Source organism: Phyllobates terribilis, unplaced genomic scaffold (genome assembly GCF_046119375.1).
Source record: "Phyllobates terribilis strain yellow unplaced genomic scaffold, ASM4611937v1 Scaffold_217__1_contigs__length_3308461, whole genome shotgun sequence".
NCBI lineage: Eukaryota > Metazoa > Chordata > Amphibia > Anura > Dendrobatidae > Phyllobates > Phyllobates terribilis.
In genome coordinates, this window is record NW_027362977.1 from 735598 (window position 1) to 757306 (window position 21709).

The following is a 21709-nucleotide window of genomic DNA, read 5'->3' on the forward strand; positions in this document are numbered from 1 at the left end:
ACCCTGTGTCCGGACTGTGGGGCCGCCTTCCCCGGGTATGGACTGTGGGGCCGCCTGCCCCGGGACTAGCCCCGTGTCCGGACTGGGGGCCCGTCCGCCCCGAGCCTGGACTGTGGGGCCCCCCGCCCCTGGTCTGAAATGTGGGGCCGGCTGCCCCGGATCTAGCACCGAGCCTGGACTGTGGGGCCCGCCCACCCTTTGTCTGGACTGCTCCCAGTCCAGACTGTGGGCCTCGCCCTATATCCGGACTGCGGCCGCCCCGTGTCCGGACTGTGGGGCCGCCTGCTCCGGGTCTAGCCCCAGGCCCGGACTGTGGGGCCCGACGCCCGCCCCGATTCCAGACTGTGGGGCCCCTCGCCCGCCCCTGGTCCGGACTGTGGGATCCTCTGCTTGCCCCGGGTCCGGACTGTGGGGCCACCCGCCCCGGGACTGGACTGTGGGGCCGACTGCCCCCGGGTCTAGCCCCGAGCCTGGACTGTGGGGCCCGCCCGCCTTATGTCCGGACTGTGGCCCCCCCCGTGTCCAGACTGTGGGGACCGTCCACCCCGTGTTCAGACTGTGGGCCGCCTGCTCCGGGTCTAGCCCCAGGTCTGGACTGTGGGGCATGCCCGCCCCGTGTCCGGACTGTGGGGCCCATCCACCCCGTGTCCGGACTGTGGGCCGCCTGCCCCGGGTCTAGCCTCAGGTCTGAACTGTGGGGCCGCCTGCCCCGGGTCTAGCCCCAGGTCTGGACTATGGGGCATGCCCGCTCCGCGTCCGGACAGTGGGGCCCGTCCACCCCGTGTCTGGACTGTGGGCCGCCTGCCCCTGGTCTAGCCCCAGGTCTGGACTGTGGGGCCACCTGCCTCGGGATTAGCCCCGTGTCCGGACTGTGGGGCCCGCCCGCCCCGTATCCTGACTGTGGAGCCCGCCCGCCCCATGTCCTGACTGTGTGGCCCGCCCTGTGTCCTGACTGTGGGGCCCGCCCTGTGTCCTGACTTGGGGGCCCGCCCGCCCTGTGTCCTGACTTGGGGGCCCGCCCGCCCTGTGTCCTGACTTGGGGGCCCGCCCGCCCTGTGTCCTGACTTGGGGGCCCGCCCGCCCTGTGTCCTGACTTGGGGGCCCGCCCGCCCTGTGTCCTGACTTGGGGGCCCGCCCGCCCTGTGTCCTGACTTTGGGGCCCGCCCGCCCTGTGTCCTGACTTTGGGGCCCGCCCGCCCTGTGTCCTGACTTTGGGGCCCGCCCGCCCTGTGTCCTGACTTTGGGGCCCGCCAGCCCTGTGTCCTGACTGTGGGGCCCACCCTGACTGTGGGGCTCGCCCGCCCCGTGTCCAGACTGTGGGGCTCATCCGCCCCTTGTCCGGACTTTGGGGCCGCCTGCCCCAGGTCTAGCCCCAGGTCTTGACTGTGGGACCATCTGCCCCGGGACTAGCCCCATGTCCGGACTGTGGGGCACGCCCGCCCCGAGCTTGGACTGTGGGGCCCGTCTGCCCCGAGCTTGGACTGTGGGGCCCGTCCGTGCCGGGTCTAGCCCCGAGCCTGGACTGTGGGGCCCGGCCGCCCTATATCCGGACTGCGGCGGCCCCGTGTCCGGACTGTGGGCCCGTCCACCCCGTGTCCGGACTGTGGGGCCGCCTGCATCGGGTCTAGCCCCAGGTCTGGACTGTGGGGCCCCCCGCCCCGAGTCTAGCCCCAGGTCTGGACTGTGGGACCCCCCGCCAGCCCCGGGTACGGACTGTGGCGCCCCCCGCCCGCCCCGAGTCTGGACTGTGGGGCCGGTTGCCCCGGGTCTGGCCCAGGGTCTGGCCCCGCGCCTGGACTGTGCGGCCCGCCCACCCTATGTCCGGACTGCGGACGCCCTGTGTCCGGACTGTAGGGCTCGCCCACCCCGTGTCCGGACTGTGGGGCCGCCTGCCCCGAGTCGAGCCTCAGGTCTGGACTGTAGGGCCGCCTGCCCCGGGACTAGCCCCATGTCCGGACTGTGGCGCCCGTCCGCCCCGAGCCTGGACTGTGGGGCCCGTCCGCCTCAAGCCTGGACTGTGGGGCCCCGCGCCCCGGGTCTGAAATGTGGGGCCGGCTTCCCCGGGTCTAGCCCCGAGCCTGGACTGTGTGTTCCCCCCGCCCCGGGTCTAGCCCTGAGCCTGGACTGTGGGGCCCGCCCACCCGGGGCCCGCCCACCCTATGTCTGGACTGTGGCCACCCCGAGTCCAGACTGTGGGGCTCGCCCTATATCCGGACTGCAGCCGCCACGTGTCCGGACTGTGGGGCCGCCTGCCCCGGGTCTAGCCCCAGGTCCGGACTGTGGGGCCCCCCGCCCGCCCTGATTCCAGACTGTGGGGCCCCTCGCCCGCCCCGGGTCTGGACTGTGGGATCCCCCGCTTGCCCCGGGTCCGAACAGTGGGGTCCCCCTCCCCGGGTCTGGACTGTGGGGCCGACTGCCCCCGGGTCTAGCCCCGAGCCTGGACTGTGGGGCCCGGCCGCCTTATGTCCCCACTGTGGCCCCCCCCATGTCCGGACTGTGGGGACCGTCCACCCCGTGTCCAGACTGTGGGCCGCCTGCTCCGGGTCTAACCCCAGGTCTGGATTGTGGGGCATGCCTGCCCCGTGTCCGGACTGTGGGGCCCGTCCACCCCGTGTCCGGACTGTGGGCCGCCTGCCCCGGGTCTAGCCTCAGGTCTGGACTGTGAAGCCGCCTGCCCCGGGATTAGCTCAGTGTCCGGACTGTGGGGCCCGCCCGCCCCGTGTCCTGACTGTGGAGCCCGCCCGCCCCGTGTCATGACTGTGGACCCGCCCTATGTCCGTACTATGGCCGCCCCGTGTCCGGACTGTGGGGCCCGTCCACCCCGTGTCCGGACTGTGGGGCCGCCTGCCCCGGCTCTAGCCCCAGGTCAGGACTGTGGGGCATGCCCGCCCCGTGTCAGAACTGTGGGGCCCGTCCGCCCCGTGTCCGGACTGTGGGGCCGCCTGCCCCGGGACTAGCCCCGTGTACGGACTGTGGGGCCCGCCCGCACCGTGTTGTAACTATGGGCCCGCCCGCCCCGAGCCTGGACTGTGGGGCCCGTCCGCCCCGTGTCCGGACTGTGGGGCTCGCCCGCCCCGTGTCCTGACTGTGGGGCTCGCCCGCCCCGTGTCCTGACTGTGGGGCTCGCCCGCCCCGTGTCCTGACTGTGGGGCTCGCCCGCCCCGTGTCCTGACTGTGGGGCTCGCCCGCCCCGTGTCCTGACTGTGGGGCTCGCCCGCCCCGTGTCCAGACTGTGGGGCTCGCCCGCCCCGTGTCCAGACTGTGGGGCTCGCGCGCCCCGTGTCCAGACTGTGGGGCTCATCCGCCCCGTGTCCGGACTTTGGGGCCGCCTGCCCCGGGACTAGCCCCGTGTCCGGACTGTCAGGCCCGTCCGCCCCGAGCCTGGACTGTGGGGCCCGTCCGCCCCGTGTCCTGACTGTGGGGCTCGCCCGCCCCGTGTCCAGACTGTGGGGCTCGCCCGCCCCGTGTCCAGACTGTGGGGCTCGCCCGCCCCGTGTCCGGACTTTGGGGCCGCCTGCCCCGGGACTAGCCCCAGGTCTGGACTGTGAAGCCGCCTGCCCCGGGATTAGCTCAGTGTCCGGACTGTGGGGCCCGCCCGCCCCGTGTCCTGACTGTGGAGCCCGCCCGCCCCGTGTCCTGACTGTGGGGCCCGCCCGCCCTATGTCCGTACTATGGCCACCCCGTGTCCGGACTGTGGGGCCCGTCCGCCCCGTGTCCGGACTGTGGGGCCCGTCCGCCCCGTGTCCGGACTGTGGGGCCCGTCCGCCCCGTGTCCGGACTGTGGGGCCCGTCCGCCCCGTGTCCGGACTGTGGGGCCCGTCCGCCCCGTGTCCGGACTGTGGGGCCCGTCCGCCCCGTGTCCGGACTGTGGGGCCCGTCCGCCCCGTGTCCGGACTGTGGGGCCCGTCCGCCCCGTGTCCGGACTGTGGGGCCCGTCCGCCCCGTGTCCGGACTGTGGGGCCCGTCCGCCCCGTGTCCGGACTGTGGGGCCCGTCCGCCCCGTGTCCGGACTGTGGGGCCCGTCCGCCCCGTGTCCGGACTGTGGGGCCCGTCCGCCCTGTGTCCGGACTGTGGGGCCCGTCCGCCCCGTGTCCGGACTGTGGGGCCCGTCCGCCCCGTGTCTGGACTTTGGGGCCGCCTGCCCCGGGTCTAGCCCCGTTTCCGGTCTGTGGGGCACGCCCGCCCCAAGCTTGGACTGTGGGGCCAGTCCGTCCCGGGTCTAGCCCCGAGCCTGGACTGTGGGGCCCGGCCGCCCTATATCGGGACTGCGGCCGCCCAGTGTCCGGACTATGGGCCCGTCCGCCCCGTGTCCGGACTGTGGGGCCGCCTGCATCGGGTCTAGCCCCAGGTCTGGACTGTGGGGCCCCCCGCCAGCCCCGGGTACGGACTGTGGGACCCCCTGCCCGCCCTGGGTACGGACTGTTGGGCCCCCCGCTCGCCCCGAGTCTGGACTGTGGGGAAGCCTGCCCCGGGTCTGGACTGTGGGGCATGTCCGCCCCATGTCAGGACTGTGGGGCCCGTCCACCCCGTGTCTGGACTGTGGGGCCGCCTGCCCCTGGTCTAGCCTCAGGTCTGGACTGTGGGGCCGCCTGCCCCGGGACTAGCCCCGTGTCTGGACTGTGGGGCCCGTCCGCCCCGAGCCTGGACTGTGGGGCCCGTCCGCCCCGAGCCTGGACTGTGGGGCCCGTCCGCCCGCACCGGGTACGGACTGTGGGGCCCCCCGCTCGCCCCGAGTCTGGACTGTGGGGCCGCCTGCCCCGAGTCTGGACTGTGGGGCATGTCCGCCCCATGTCAGGACTGTGGGGCCCGTTCACCCCGTGTCTGGACTGTGGGGCCGCCTGCCCCTGGTCTAGCCTCAGGTCTGGACTGTGGGGCCGCCTGCCCCGGGACTAGCCCCGTGTCCGGACTGTGGGGCCCGTCCGCCCCGAGCCTGGACTGTGGGGCCCGTCCGCCATATGTCCGGACTGTGGCTCCCCCCGTGTCTGGACTGTGGGGACCGTCCACCCCGTGTCCGGACTGTGGGCCGCGTGCTCCGGGTCTAGCCCCAGGTCTGGACTGTGGGGCATGCCTGCTCCGTGTCCGGACTGTGGGGCCCGTCCACCCCGTGTCCGGACTGTGGGCCGTCTGCCCCGGGTCTAGCCCCAGGTCTGGACTGTGAAGCCGCCTGCCCCGGGATTAGCTCAGTGTCCGGACTGTGGGGCCCGCCCGCCCCGTGTCCTGACTGTGGAGCCCGCCCGCCCCGTGTCCTGACTGTGGGGCCCGCCCGCCCTATGTCCATACTATGGCCACCCCGTGTCCGGACTGTGGGGCCCGTCCACCCCGTGTCCGGACGGTGGGGCCGCCTGCCCCGGCTCTAGCCCCAGGTCAGGACTGTGGGGCATGCCCGCCCCGTGTCAGAACTGTGGGGCCCGTCCGCCCCGTGTCCGGACTGTGGGGCCGCCTGCCCCGGGACTAGCCCCATGTACGGACTGTGGGGCCCGCCCGCCCCGTGTCGTAACTATGGGCCCGCCCGCCCCGAGCCTGGACTGTGGGGCCCGTCCGCCCAGAGTCTGGACTGTGGGGCCCGTCCGCTCCAAGCGTGGACTGTGGGGCCCGTCTGCCCCGAGCGTGGACTGTGGGGCCAGAGCGTGGACTGTGGGGCCCGTTCGCTCCGAGCCAATACTGTGGGGCCCATCCGCCCCGAGTCTGGACTGTGGGGCCCATCCGCCCCGAGCCCGGACTGTGTGGCCCCCCGCCCCGGGTCTGAAATGTGGGGCCGGCTTCCCCGGGTTTAGCCCGCCCACCCTATGTCTGGACTGTGGCCGCCCCGTGTCCGGACTGTGGGGCTCGTCACCCCGTGTCTGGACTTTGGGGCAGCCTACCCCGGGTCTAGCCCCAGGTCTGGACTGTGGGGCATGTCCGCCCCGTGTCAGGACTGTGGGGCCCGTCCACCCCGTATCTGGACTGTGGGGCCGCCTGCCCCGGGCCGAGCCTCAGGTCTGGACTGTGGAGCCCGTCCGCCCCGAGCCTGGACTGTGGGGCCCGTACGCCCCGAGCCAATACTGTGGGGCCCATCCGCCCCGAGCCTGGACTGTGTGGCCCCCCGCCTTGCGTCTGAAATGTGGGGCCGGCTTCCCCGGGTTTAGCCCCGAGCCTGGACTGTGGGGCCCGTCCACCCCGTGTCCGGACTGTGGGGCCCGTCCACCCCGTGTCCGGACTGTGGGGCCCGTCCACCCCGTGTCCGGACTGTGGGGCCCGTCCACCCCGTGTCCGGACTGTGGGGCCCGTCCACCCCGTGTCCGAACTGTGGGGCCCGTCCGCCCCGTGTCGGAACTGTGGGGCCCGTCCGCCCCGTGTCGGAACTGTGGGGCCCGTCCGCCCCGTGTCGGAACTGTGGGGCCCGTCCGCCCCGTGTCCGGACTGTGGGGCCCGTCCGCCCCGTGTCCGGACTGTGGGGCCCGTCCGCCCCGTGTCCGGACTGTGGGGCCCGTCCGCCCCGTGTCCGGACTGTGGGGCCCGTCCGCCCCGTGTCCGGACTGTGGGGCCCGTCCGCCCCGTGTCTGGACTTTGGGGCAGCCTACCCCGGGTCTAGCCCCAGGTCTGGACTGTGGGGCATGTCCGCCCCGTGTCAGGACTGTGGGGCCAGCCAACCCTGTGTCTAGAATGTGGGGCCGCCTGCCCCGGGTCTAGCCTCAGGTCTGGACTGTGGGGCAGCCTGCCCCGGGTCTAGCCCCAGGTCTTGACTATGGGTCATGCCCGCCCCGTATCCGGACTGTGGGGCCCGTCCACCCACTGTCCGGACAGTGGGGCCCGCCCGCCCCCGTGTCCGGACAGTGGGGCCCGCCCGCCCCCGTGTCCGGACTGTGGGGCCCGTCCACCCCGTGTCCGGACTTTGGGGCCCGTGCACCCCGTGTCCGGACTGTGGGGCCCGTGCACCCCGTGTCCGGACTTTGGGGCAGCCTACCCCGGGTCTAGCCCCAGGTCTGGACTGTGGGGCATGTCCGCCCCGTGTCAGGACTGTGGGGCCCGTCCACCCCGTGTCTAGAATGTGGGGCCGCCTGCCCCGGGTCTAGCCTCAGGTCTGGACTGTGGGGCCGCCAGCCCCGGGTTTAGCCCCAGGTCTTGACTATGGGGCATGCCCGCCCCATATCTGGACTGTGGGGCCCGTCCACCCCGTGTCTGGACTGTGGGCCGCCTGCCCCGGGTCTAACCCCAGGTCTGGACTGGGGGGCCACCTGCCCCGGGATTAGCCCTGTGTCCGGACTGTGGGGCCTGCCCGCCCTGTATCCTGACTGTGGAGCCCGCCCGCCCAATGTCCTGACTGTGGGGCCCGCCCTGTGTCCTGACTGTGGGGCCCGTCAGCCCTGTGTCCTGACTGTGGGTCCCGCCCGCCCCGTGTCCTGACTGTGGGGCTCGCCCGCCCCGTGTCCAGACTGTGGGGCTCGCCCGCCCCGTGTCCAGACTGTGGGGCTCATCCGCCCCGTGTCCGGATTTGGGGCCGATTGCCCCGGGACTACCCCCGTGTCCGGACTGTGGGGCCCGTCCGCCCCGTGTCCGGACTGTGGGGCCCGTCCGCCCCGTGTCCGGACTGTGGGGTCCGTCCGCCCCGTGTCCGGACTGTGGGGCCCGTCCGCCCCGTGTCCGGACTGTGGGGCCCGTCCGCCCCGTGTCCGGACTGTGGGGCCCGTCCGCCCCGTGTCCGGACTGTGGGGCCCGTCCGCCCCGTGTCCGGACTGTGGGGCCCGTCCGCCCCGTGTCCGGACTGTGGGGCCCGTCCGCCCCTTGTCCGGACTGTGGGGCCCGTCCGCCCGTGTCCGGACTGTGGGGCCCGTCCGCCCCGTGTCCGGACTGTGGGGCCCGTCCGCCCCGTGTCCGGACTGTGGGGCCCGTCCGCCCCGTGTCCGGACTGTGGGGCGCGTCCGCCCCGTGTCCTGACTGTGGGGCTCGCCCGCCCCGTGTCCTGACTGTGGGGCTCGCCCGCCCCGTGTCCTGACTGTGGGGCTCGCCCGCCCCGTGTCCTGACTGTGGGGCTCGCCCGCCCCGTGTCCTGACTGTGGGGCTCGCCCGCCCCGTGTCCTGACTGTGGGGCTCGCCCGCCCGTGTCCTGACTGTGGGGCTCGCCCGCCCCGTGTCTGGACTTTGGGGCCGCCTGCCCCGGGTCTAGCCCCGTTTCCGGTCTGTGGGGCACGCCCGCCCCATGTCCTGACTGTGGGGCCCGCCCGCCCAGTGTCCTGACTGTGGGGCCCGCCCGCCCCGTGTCCTGACTGTGGGGCCCGCCCGCCCCGTGTCCTGACTGTGGGGCTCGCCCGCCCCGTGTCCTGACTGTGGAGCTCGCCCGCCCCGTGTCCTGACTGTGGGGCTCGCCCGCCCCGTGTCCTGACTGTGGGGCTCGCCCGCCCCGTGTCCTGACTGTGGGGCTCGCCCGCCCCGTGTCCAGACTGTGGGGCTCATCCGCCCCGTGTCTGGACTTTGGGGCCGCCTGCCCCGGGTCTAGCCCCGTTTCCGGTCTGTGGGGCACGCCCGCCCCATGTCCTGACTGTGGGGCCCGCCCGCCCAGTGTCCTGACTGTGGGGCCCGCCCGCCCCGTGTCCTGACTGTGGGGCTCGCCCGCCCCGTGTCCTGACTGTGGAGCTCGCCCGCCCCGTGTCCTGACTGTGGGGCTCGCCCGCCCCGTGTCCTGACTGTGGGGCTCGCCCGCCCCGTGTCCTGACTGTGGGGCTCGCCCGCCCCGTGTCCTGACTGTGGGGCTCGCCCGCCCCGTGTCCAGACTGTGGGGCTCATCCGCCCCGTGTCTGGACTTTGGGGCCGCCTGCCCTGGGTCTAGCCCCGTTTCCGGTCTGTGGGGCACGCCCGCCCCAAGCTTGGACTGTGGGGCCCGTCCGTCCCGGGTCTAGCCCCGAGCTTGGACTGCGGCCGCCCAGTGTCCGGACTATGGGCCCGTCCGCCCCGTGTCCGGACTGTGGGGCCGCCTGCATCGGGTCTAGCCCCAGGTCTGGACTGTGGGGCCCCCCGCCCGCCCCAGGTCCGGACGGTGGGGCCGCCCGCCCCGAGTCTAGCCCCAGGTCTGGACTGTGGGGCCCCCCGCCAGCCCCGGGTACGGACTGTGGGGCCCCCCGCCCGCCCCGGGTACGGACTGTGGGGCCCCCCGCTCGCCCCGAGTCTGGACTGTGGGGAAGCCTGCCCCGGGTCTGGACTGTGGGGCATGTCCGCCCCATGTCAGGACTGTGGGGCCCGTCCACCCCGTGTCTGGACTGTGGGGCCGCCTGCCCCTGGTCTAGCCTCAGGTCTGGACTGTGGGGCCGCCTGCCCCGGGACTAGCCCCGTGTCCGGACTGTGGGGCCCGTCCGCCCCGAGCCTGGACTGTGGGGCCCGTCCGCCCGAGCCTGGACTGTGGGGCCCCTCGCCCGCCCCGGGTATGGACTGTGGGGCCCCCCGCTCGCCCCGAGTCTGGAATGTGGGGCCGCCTGCCCCGGGTCTGGACTGTGGGGCATGTCCGCCCCATGTCAGGACTGTGGGGCCCGTCCACCCGGTGTCTGGACTGTGGGGCCGCCTGCCCCTGGTCTAGCCTCAGGTCTGGACTGTGGGGCCGCCTGCCCCGGGACTAGCCCCGTGTCCGGACTGTGGGGCCCGTCCGCCCCGAGCCTGGACTGTGCGGCCCGTCCGCCATATGTCCGGACTGTGGCTCCCCCCGTGTCCGGACTGTGGGGACCGTCCACCCCGTGTCCGGACTGTGGGCCGCGTGCTCCGGGTCTAGCCCCAGGTCTGGACTGTGGGGCATGCCTGCTCCGTGTCCGGACTGTGGGGCCCGTCCACCTCGTGTCCGGACTGTGGGCCGTCTGCCCCGGGTCTAGCCCCAGGTCTGGACTGTGGGGCCGCCTGCCCCGGGATTAGCCCTGTGTTCGGACTGTGGGGCCCGCCCGCCCCATGTCCTGACTGTGGAGCCCGCCCGCCCCGTGTCCTGACTGTGGGGCCCGCCCGCCCCGTGTCCTGACTGTGGGGCCCGCCCGCCCCGTGTTCTGACTGTAGGGCTCGCCCGCCCCGAGTCCAGACTGTGGGGCCCATCCGCCCCGTGTCCGCACTTGGGGCCGCCTGCCCCGGGTCTAGCCCCAGGTCTGGACTGTGGGGCCACCTGCCCCAGGACTAGCCCTGTGTCTGGACTGTGGGGCACGCCCGCCCCGAGCCTGTACTGTGGGACATGCCCGCCCCGAGTAGGAAAGGGGAGCCTGTCTGCCCCGGGCCTGGACGGTGGGGCCCGTCCGCCCTGAGCCTGGACTGTGGGGCCCGTCCGCCCCGAGCGTGGACTGTGGGGCCCGAGCGTGAACTGTGGGGCCTATCCACCCCGAGCCTGGACTGTGGGGCCCGTTCACCCGAGCCTGGACTGTGGGGCCCCCCGCCCGCCCCGGGTCTGGACTGTGGGGCCGGCTGGCCCCGGGTCTAGCCCCGAGCCTGGACTGTGGGGCTGCCTGCCCCGGGACTAGCCCCGCATCCGGACTGTGGGGCCCCCTGCCTGCCCCGTGTCCTGACTGTGGGGCCCCCCGCCCGCCCCGTGTCCTGACTGTGGGGCCCCCCGCCCGCCCCGTGTCCTGACTGTGGAGCCAGCCAGCCAAGGGGCCTGAGTGTGGGGCCCATCGGCCCCGTGTCCGGCCTTTGCGGCCGCCTGCCCCGGGTCTAGCTCCAGGTCTGGACAGTGGGGACCCACGCCTGCCCCGGGTCCGGACTGTGGGGCCCCCCACCCGCCCCGACTCCGGACTGTGGGGCCCCCCGTCCGCCCCGATCCTGGACTTTGGGGCCTGTTCGCCCGAGCCTGGACCGTGCGGCCCGATCTCCCCGAGCCTGGACCGTGGGACCCGTCCTCCCCGAGCCTGGACCGAGGGACCCGTCCTCCCCGAGCCTGGACCGAGGGACCCGTCCTCCCCGAGACTGGACCGAGGGGCCCGTCCGCCCCGAGCCTGGACTGTGGGGCCCGTCCGCCCCAAGCCTGGACTGTGGGGCCCGTCCAACCCGAGCCTGTAATGTGGGGCCCGTCCTCCCCGAGCCTGGACTGTGGGGCCCGTCCGCCCTGTGTCTGGATTGTTAGGCCGCCTGTCCCGGATCTAGCCTCGGGTCCGGACTGTGGGGCCCGCCTGCCCCGGGTCCGGACTGTGGGGCCCGCCCGCCCCGGGTCCGGACTGTGGGGCCCGCCCGCCCCGGGTCCGGACTGTGGGGCCCGCCCGTCCGCCCCGGGCTACTTTCAGTAGTATGTCAGCCTATTGTGGTTTGTAGGCTTGTTTTCTTTACTGTCTCAATGCTTCATTAACTAGCAATTCTGCTGATATTGGTAAGAATGACTTCCGGGTGATAACGGCTGATCCTATCAAACAACAAGGAGGTGCCTTAATAAAATACAGTCCTGAGGGTAGCTGGTGAGGCCAACAAATTTCCAGTCCATCCCTCATACTTAGATGTTAAAGGCAGACCTGTTCAATATGCTATCCATGTCCCAGTTTGGCCTCTTGTTGGTAGGAGGTGTAAATGGTTGCTTTAAACAGAATGAAGCTATTTTAAGTCTGATGTCGGGAGTCTCAGAATGGACTGGTCAACATTTTACTTAGCAAAATATTTATGTCCCAGTTATCCTTCTAGTTGAAGTTGGTCATGGTTGTGATTAGTAGGGGAGTAACGACTGCGGTCGCAGCAAGTCACAAAGGCCCGGAGGATCAGGGGCCCGCCGACACCAGCAGAACCTTTAATTAGATGTGTGTCCTCCTACGCACATCCAGTTGAAGTGTATTGCTGTGGACATACCTATTGGGTCCTTTAGCGACAATGCATTCTGTCGGCCAATCATAGGCCAGCACATGACGGGGCGCAAGGCAGTAACGTCATGCACTGCCGTCAAAGGCCGAAGTCAGCTGCCTCCTTCACAACAGGACTTGCGGAGCGGGAGTGAAGGGAAGGTGGGTAGAGTATTTAAATATTTATTTTAAATAAATTGCCATACTACTATATGTAGCATCGGCGTCTCTGCCCCCTGCTAGGCAGAGACACCGTCCCATTCACCTCCTCGCTCCCCGCTCTGCGTTCACCAGCGCTCCTCTTCCTGCAGCCGGCGCGCGCAGCTCCCCGGGCACTGTGCTTAGGGCGCGCTCGCTCCCTCCCTCTTAAAGGGGCCGCGTGCGCCGTCCTAAGGAGTCCTCGGCCAATAGCCGAGGGTCCTCCCATATATAAGGCACCTCCTCCAAAATGGAGGTGCCCGAGCAAAAGTTGTTGCACAGTGTTTCTGACTTCTGCTTCAGCCCTCAGGTCCCGCTGCTAGCCTGACTACCAGTCTTGCCCACCAGCCTGTTACCTGCCGTGCCTGCCAGCCCGCTCACCTGGGAGCACTTGCCTGTTGCCTGCCTGGTACCTGCCGTGCCTGTCAGCCCGCTCACCTGGGAGCACTTGCCTGTGACCTGCCTGTTACCTGCCGTGCCTTCCTGGAGGCTCCTGCCGTCACTTGCCGTGACCACTTGCCAGCCCACCTAGAGACTCCTGCCATCACTTGCCGTGACCACCTAGAGACTTCTGCCGTCACTTGCCGTGACCACCTGCCAGCCCACCTAGAGACTCCTGCTCGCCAGCCTGCCTGCTGTGCCTACCTGCTATTCCGGTCAGTCCCTGCCATCTGTACCGTGAAGGTCACCTGCTCCCTTACAAGGTCATCCCCAGAGTAGCACCTGGTCCCTCGGCTCGGTCCCTCCCTGGTCACGGAGTCGTTAGCCGCCGTACGACCAGGGTCAGTCCGGGTTGATACTTAGTTACGCCCCTCTGGGTCCCTCCTTGCACCATAGCACAGAGGTTCTACCCCCCGGACCCGTAACACTATATATGACTATGAGGTGCTTTATACTACTATATATGACTACGGGGTGCATTATACTGCTATATGACTATGGGGTACATTATACTACTATATATGAATATGGGGTATACTATACTACTATATATGGCTATAAGGGTGCATTATACTGCTATATATGACTATGATGTACATTATACTGCTATATATGACTATGGGGGTACATTATACTGCTATATATGACTGAAGTGCAATATAGTGCTATATATGACTATAGGGTGCATTTTACTACTATTTATGACTATGGTGGTGCATTATACTACTATTTATGACTATGGAGGTGCATTACACTACTATATATGACTATGGGGGTTGCATTATACTACTACGGATGACTATTGGGGTTGTATTATACTACTACGGATGACTATAGGGGTGCATTATACTTCTGTATATGACTATGAAGGTGTATTATACTACTATATATGACTATGTGGGTGCATTATACTACTATATATGACTATGGGGGTGCATTATACTGATATGACAGTGGGGTGCATTATACTACTATATATGACTATGGGGGTACATTATACTACTATAAATGACTATGGGGTGCTTTATACTACTATATATGACTATGGGGTGCTTTATACTACTATATATGACTATGGGATGCTTTATAATAGTGTATATGACTATGGGGGTGCAGTATACTATTATATATGACTATGGGGGTACATTATACAACTATATATGACCAGGAGGTGCAATATACTGCTATATATGACTATGGGGTGCATTATACTACTATATAAACTATATGGGGGTACATTATACTGCCTTATATGACTATGGAGTGCATTATACTGCTTTATGTGACGATGGGGGTGCATTATACTTCTATGGATGACTATGAAGTGTATTATACTACTATATATGACTATGAGGATGCATTATACTACTGTACATGTCTATGGGGTGCATTATACTACTATATATGACTGGGGGTGCATTATACTGCTATATAGGACTATGGCTTGCATTATACTGCTATATATGACGATGGGGTGCATTATACTGCTATATATGACGATGGGGGTGCATTATACTGCTATATATGACTATGGAGGTGCATTATACTACTATATATGACTATGGGGTGCATTACACTACTTTATATGACTATGGAGGTACATTATATTACCATATATGACTATGGGGGTGAATTATACTGCTATATATTATGATGTGGTGCATTATACTACTATGTATGACTGTGGAGGTGCTTTATACTTTATTGAAAACTATGGGGTGCATTATACTACATGTATGACTAGGAGCTGTGCATTATACTTTATGGACGACTATGGGCTGTACAGTATATTATATAGAGGAGAATGGGATGCATTATACTATATGGAGGACTATGGGATGCATTATACTATATGAAGGACTATGGGGAGTGCGTTATACTTCTGCTCTGGAGCCCCATGACTTGAATGTACACCCCTGGTGAGTATAATGGCTTAGTTTTTTTTTTATACAATAAAGAACAGCGGCAGAATGGGGGACATATTCGGGATATATATATTCAGACTCTAGTTACGCCACTGGTCATAAGACACATGAAATCATTGTAAGTTCAATTAATATTCGGGGTCTGGAGTCATAAATTGGACTGGTTGGCGTTTAAGTTGGTTAACCATTTAGTTTCCAGGTTATCCTTTAAGTTGGATTTGTAAGTTGGGTATGGCTGAGCTGAGCAAAACCAGTGTAAGTCCAGCTGCTCCTCCTGGTCCGGTGTCATAGGATGGACTGCTCAGCATTTAAGTTGATAAACATCTACATTTCAGTTTACTCTCCTTGTTGGAGGTGCAAGCTGGACATGGCTGCAATAAGCTGAATAAAACCACTGTAAGTCCAGTTAAGGCTCCTAGTTGGAAGAGATGGCCTTGTGGACACAAAGTGATTAAACTGTTAATGCCCCAATCTACCCTCCTGGTATGGAGTGGTAAGATGAGCTTGATGGTGTCATGTTGGACAGCACTACAGTGGAGAAAATAAGTATTTGATACACTGCCGATTTTGCAAGTTTTCCTACCTACAAAGAGCGTAGAGGTCTGTCATTTTTATCGTAGGTCACTTCATCTGTGAGAGACAAAATCTAAAAATCAGAAAATCACATTATATGATTTTTAAATAATTAAATTGCATTTTATTGCATGAAATAAGTATGTGATCACCTACCAACCAGCAAGAATTCTGGCTCTCACATACTTGTTAGTTTTTCTTTAAGAAGCCCTCCTACTCTGCACTCATTACCTGTATTAATTGCACTTGTTTGAACTTATTACCTGTATAAAAGACACAAGGCTGGGATGGGCTACAGGACAATAAGCAAGCAGCTTCACGAGACGGCAACAACTGTTGGCGCAATTATTAGAAAATGGAAGAAACACAAGATGACTAAGTCTTCCTCGGTCTGGGGCTCCATGCAAGATCTCGCCTCGTGGGGTAAGGATGATTCTGAGAAACGTCAGGAATCAGCCCAGAACTACATGGGAGGACCTGGTCAATGACCTAAATAGAGCTGGTACCACAGTCTCAAACATTACCATTAGTTACACACTACGCTATCATGGATTAAAATCCTGCAGGGCACACAAGGTCCAGTGCTCACCCCAGCACATATCCAGGCCTGTTTGAAGTTGCCAATAACCATCTGGATGATCCAGAGGAGGCATGGGAGAAGGTCATGTGGTCAGATGAGATCAAAATAGAACTTTTTGGTGTCCACTCCACTCACCTTGTTTGGAGGAAGAAGAAGGATGAGTACAACCCCAAGAACACTCTCCCAACCATGAAGCATGGCGGGGGAAACCTCATACTTCGGAGGTGCTTTTTTTTGCAAAGGGGACAGGACGACTGCAATGTATTGAAGGGAGGATGGATGGGGTCATGTATCTTCCTTCCCTCAGTAAGCACGTTGAAGATGAGTTGTGGTTGGGTCTTCCAGCATGACAATGATCCGAAACACACAGCCAGGGCAACCTAAGGCGTGGCTCGATAAGAAGCATTTCAAGGTCCTGTAGTGGTCTAGCCAGTCTCCAGACCTGATCCCAGTAGAAAAGCTTTGGAGGGAGCTGAAACTCAATATTGCCCAGCAACAGCCCCGAAACTTGAAAGATCTGGAGAAGATCCGTATGGAGGAGAGGGCCAAAATCCCTGCTGCAGTGCGTGCAAACCTGGTCAAGAACTACAGGAAATATCTGACCTCTGTAATTGCAAACAAAGGTTTCTGTACATAATATTAAGTTCTATTTTTCTATTGTATCAAATACTTATTTCATGCAATAAAAAGCAAATGAATTATGTAATGTTAATCATACAATGTGATTTTTCTGGATTTTATTTTTAAACTTGGTCTCTCACAGGTGAAGTGACCTACGATAAAAATTACAGACCTCTCCATTCATTGTAGGTGGGAAAACTTGCAAAATCGGCAGTGTATTAAATACTTCTTTTCCCCACCGTATACCAGTCTGCCCTCCTAATGGAAGTTGGATCTGGATTCGCCAGTGTGGGGCTGATAAACCATCAATGTCCCAGTCTATCCTCCTAACTGGAGGAGCATGATGGACGTAGTTATACCGGTTCTAGTGAAAATATTCCAAGACCAGCATATCCTCTTGGTTGAAGTTGGAAAATGGACATATTAGAAATTAAGTCGGTGGAGCCATTATACCCAATAAGTATTTCAGGATTGAAGTCCTAAAATTGCTAGATTGAACTAAGTGGTGAGTTGGTTAAATATCCGGTCAATGCGCTTTTTGGGTGATTAAAACGGCAATTCTGCAATAAATCTACAAGGGGAGGAATTGATGGATGAGATAAAATGTCCACTTACCTGTCAGACTCCTGTAGCAAAGGAGTAACCTCTCCGCTAGTCAAGACGAATGCCTTCTCACTGCGTTTCTTCAGACGACTTAACGTTCCGCCCTATGGGACAAACCAAAAAAAAAAAGATTGGTGAAGTCTGAAATAAGGTATTAAATATTCTGGTTTCTGGATCCCCTTTGGCATTCTGGGATGCTCAATCTACACTTTATAGCAAAAAGTGGGGTAGATATTTTTGAACCATTAGGTGGTCATTGACACTGGAAGGGTTTCTTACTGTCCAGACCTTCGCCTTAGGGGGGCCTTACTTCAATGGAAAATATCAACAATATTGTGTTTGTGATCCAATTCTCTCGCATGCGAGATTCGGATCACAGGTGTGGAGAAGATGGAGCATTTAATTTCTCCATCTTCTCAATTGTGTGAGTCAGCCGGCGTATATTGGACTGCACTCAGATGACATCTGAGTGCAGTCCGATGTTTTTCACGTATCCATAGACTTGTATGGGCGCGTCGTCTGATATACTCTGCCAATTGCAGCATGCAGCAATTTTTTTCTCATGCTGACTTGGCATGAGAAAATAAACACTAGTTGGCACTGCCCCATAGTATAACATTGGAGTGAGTGCTATACTCATCCGAGTTATATGCCGGCTACTCAGCAGTGTCAGCCATCCCTAAAGGCATCACCTTGACAATCACAGCAATAAGCACATGACACAGATGTGTTGGCTCTGATTTTTTGGGGGGCAAAATGGTGCAGTGCTGAACTTCACCACAGACACCCCCAGCTACATGATGTGTAAACAGGACCCCAAGATTGTGTGAAGAGACGCTTACCTGGACCAGTCTCCTTCAAGCTGTCCGGGGTTAAAGACATAAAATGATTCAGGTTTAGCAATGTGCACATTCTATTTCATCTGTGATGTCATGGAATGTCGATGATGTCACGCGCCCGGTGATGTCATTAAAACTCTCACTGCTTTTTATGGATCCAGTTTACAACATCAACAAAAAATTAATTCAATAAAAAGACAAAACCCCGACCTCATTTTATAATTCTATGAGGCACATTTAAAAGGAGCCTTTTATTTTATCTATATTACCTACTGCTCTATGTAGTAAAATAACACCCAGGACCCCATCCTGCCAGTCCTGACCACCCAAACTACAACTCCAATGTCCCCCCCGAATTCACAGGAGCAAAAGAGCTGACAACAGAGAATGATGGCATACGCTACTAAATTTCTGTTACAAAGTGCTGTAATTCTACCACGTCAATGGCGAAACGCTCCAAAAATGGAGCCCCATAAAGATGTCCCAACTTGAGCCCCCCCTATCTACATGCCTTACTAGAGCATAGGGGTGACATAGGGGGCGAGCGCCATTGTAGTCTGCCATAGTGGGGAGCCAGTGCAAAGAGCTGGAAGACCCCCAACAAATATGTATCATCACATTGTCATCCTCCTGCTATAGGGGGCATGGAAAACGCTGCTTCCCCAGCAATATAGCAGCTCATTGCTGGGGGGTTTAGCTGCCATACTTGTTCATATCAACAGATCATCAGTGACTCCTCATTTAGGTAAGGGGTGGTCCTGAAAATGTCTTATTACAGAGTGTTTCTGGCGATCCATGATAAATCCGGGGGATACGCTATAAGTATACCAAAGCTTAAAAGTAATGTGCTCCCTACCTGGACTCGTCCCCTTCCAGCTGTCAGATCCTAGTGACACAAGATGGCGCTGGTGCAGAGCTTCATACATTCTACTCCAGCTGTCATGTCTATGATGTCATGTGCATTGTGATGTCATCATGGCTCTCACTGTTATTTCACATTTACAACCACAAGAAAAAGTTGATATTAATTGTTTAAAAAAACAAAACTAAAAAACATTGTGGGTAATTGCAGCCTGTGATTATTTTACACACTATCATTAATATTTGGGGGGATTAGTCAGGTCCTTCGCCTTCCCCTCCTGCACTGCACTTTATATGTTGTATATTATAATAATGGACAATCCACAAGCCCTGCTTGTAGAATATGTAATATATATACAGTACAGACCAAAAGTTTGGACACACCTCATTTAAAGATTTTTCTGTATTTTCATGACTATGAAAATTGTACATTCACACTGAAGGCATCAAAACTATGAATTAACACATGTGGAATTACATACTTAACAAAAATGTGTGAAACAACTGAAAATATGTCTTATATTCTAGGTTCTTCAAAGTAGCCCCCTTTTGCTTTGATGACTGCTTTGCACACTCTTGGCATTCTCTTGATGAGCTTCAAGAGGTAGTCACCGGAAATGGTTTTCACTTCACAGGTGTGCCCTGTCAGGTTTAATAAGTGGGATTTCTTGCCTTATAAATGGAGTTGGGACCATCAGTTGTGTTGTGCAGAAGCCTGGTGGATACACAGCTGATAGTCCTACTGAATAGACTGTTAGAATTTGTATTATGGCAAGAAAAAAGCAGCTAAGTAAAGAAAAACGAGTGGCCATCATTGCATTAAGAAATGAAGGTCAGTCAGTCTGAAAAATTGGGAAAACTTTGAAAGTGTCCCCAAGTACAGTTGCAAAAACCATCAAGCGCTACAAAGAAACTGGCTCACATGAGGACTGCCCCAGGAAAGGAAGACCAAGAGTCACCTCTGCTTCTGAGGATAAGTTTATCTGAGTCACCAGCCTCAGAAATCGCAGGTTAACAGCAGCTCAGATTAGAGACCAGGTCAATGCCACACAGAGTTCTAGCAGCAGACACATCTCTTCAACAAGTGTTAAGAGGAGACTTTGTGCAGCAGGCCTTCATGGTAAAATAGCTGCTAGAAAACCACTGCTAAGAACAGGCAACAAGCAGAAGAGACTTGTTTGGGCTAAACAACAGAAGGAATGGACATTAGACCAGTGGAAATCTGTGCTTTGGTCTGATGAGTCCAAATTTGAGATCTTTGGTTTCAACCATCGTGTCTTTGTGCGACGCAGAAAAGGTGAACGGATGGACTCTACATGCCTGGTTCCCACCGTGAAGCATGGAGGAGGAGGAGGTGTGATGGTGTGGGGGTGCTTTGCTGGTGACACTGTTGGGGATTTATTCATAATTGAAGGCATACTGAACCAGCATGACTACCACAGCATCTTGCAGCGGCATGCTATTCCATCCGGTTTGCGTTTAGTTGGACCATCATTTATTTTTCAACAGGACAATGACCCCAAACACACCTCCAGGCTGTGTAAGGGCTATTTGACCAAGAAGGAGAGTGATGGGGTGCTACGCCAGATGACCTGGCCTCCACAGTCACCAGACCTGAACCCAATCGAGATGGTTTGGGGTGAGCTGGACCGCAGAGTGAAGGCAAAAGGGCCAACAAGTGCTAAGCATCTCTGAGAACTCCGTCAAGATTGTTGGAAGACCATTTCCGGTGACTACTTCTTGAAGCTCATCAAGAGAATGCCAGGAGTGTGCAAAGCAGTCATCAAAGCAAAAGGTGGCTACTTTGAAGAACCTAGAATATAAGACATATTTTCAGTTGTTTCACACTTTTTTGTTAAGTATATAATTCCACATGTGTTAATTCGTAGTTTTGATGCCTTCAGTGTGAATGTACAATTTTCATAGTCATGAAAATACAGAAAAATCTTTAAATGAGAAGGTATGTCCAAACTTTTGGTCTGTACTGTATATACTAGATGGAGGCCCGATGCTGTCTCATCGGGAGGACAGTAATGTCACGATGGGGGCAGGCTTTGCACAGTTGAGAATCTCTCTCCCCCCATGTGCTCACCCACCTATCCACTCTCTCTTTCCCCCATGTGCTGACTTCTCCCGTCTGTGATCTCTTCTTTGACCTGTCTACCCCATGTGCTCTCCCCCTTGTCTGCTGTCTCTCTCCTTCCTGTGCTGTGTTCTCCCCTCATGTGCTGTCCCGTTTGAGCTGTCTCCCCCCCCCTGTGCTCCGCCTCTCTCCCCCTGTGCGCTTTCTCTCTCCCCCATCTGCTGTCTTCTCCTCTCATGTGATCTCTTCTTTGACCTGTCTACCCCATGTGCTCTCCCCCTTGTCTGCTGTCTCTCTCCTTCCTGTGCTGTGTTCTCCCCTCATGTGCTGTCCCGTTTGAGCTGTCCCCCCCCCCTGTGCTCTGCCTCTCTCCCCCATCTGCTGCCTTCTCCTCTTTTGTGATCTCTTCTTTGACCCGTGTACCCCATGTGCTATCCCCCTTGTCTGCTTTCTCTCTCCCCCATCTGCTGTCTTCTCCTCTCATGTGCTGTCCCGTTTGAGCTGTCTCCCCCCCCTGTGCTCTGCCTCTCTCCCCCTGTGCGCTTTCTCTCTCCCCCATCTGCTGTCTTCTCCTCTTATGTGATCTCTTCTTTGACCCGTGTACCCCATGTGCTATCCCCCTTGTCTGCTTTCTCTCTCCCCCATCTGCTATCTTCTCCTCTCATGTGATCTCTTCTTTGACCTGTCTACCCCATGTGCTCTCACCCTTGTCAGCTGTCTCTCTCCTTCCTGTGCTGTGTTCTCCCTTCATGTGCTGTCCCGTTTGAGCTGTCTCCCCCCTGTGCTCTGTCTCTTTCCCCCTGTGCGCTTTCTCTCTCCCCCATCTGCTGTCTTCTCCTCTCATGTGATCTCTTCTTTGACCTGTGTACCCCATGTGCTATCCCCCTTGTCTGCTGTCTCTCTCCTTCCTGTGCTGTCTTCTCCTCTCATGTGATCTCTTCTTTGACCTATCTTCTCCATGTGCTCTCCCCCTTGTCTGCTGTCTCTCTCCTTCCTGTACTGTGTTCTCCCTTCATGTGCTGTCCCGTTTGAGCTGTCTCCCCCCTGTGCTCTGTCTCTTTCCCCTCTGTGCGCTTTCTCTCTCCCCCATCTGCTGTCTTCTCCTCTCATGTGATCTCTTCTTTGACCTGTGTACCCCATGTGCTATCCCCCTTGTCTGCTGTCTCTCTCCTTCCTGTGCTGTCTTCTCCTCTCATGTGATCTCTTCTTTGACCTGTCTACCCCATGTGCTC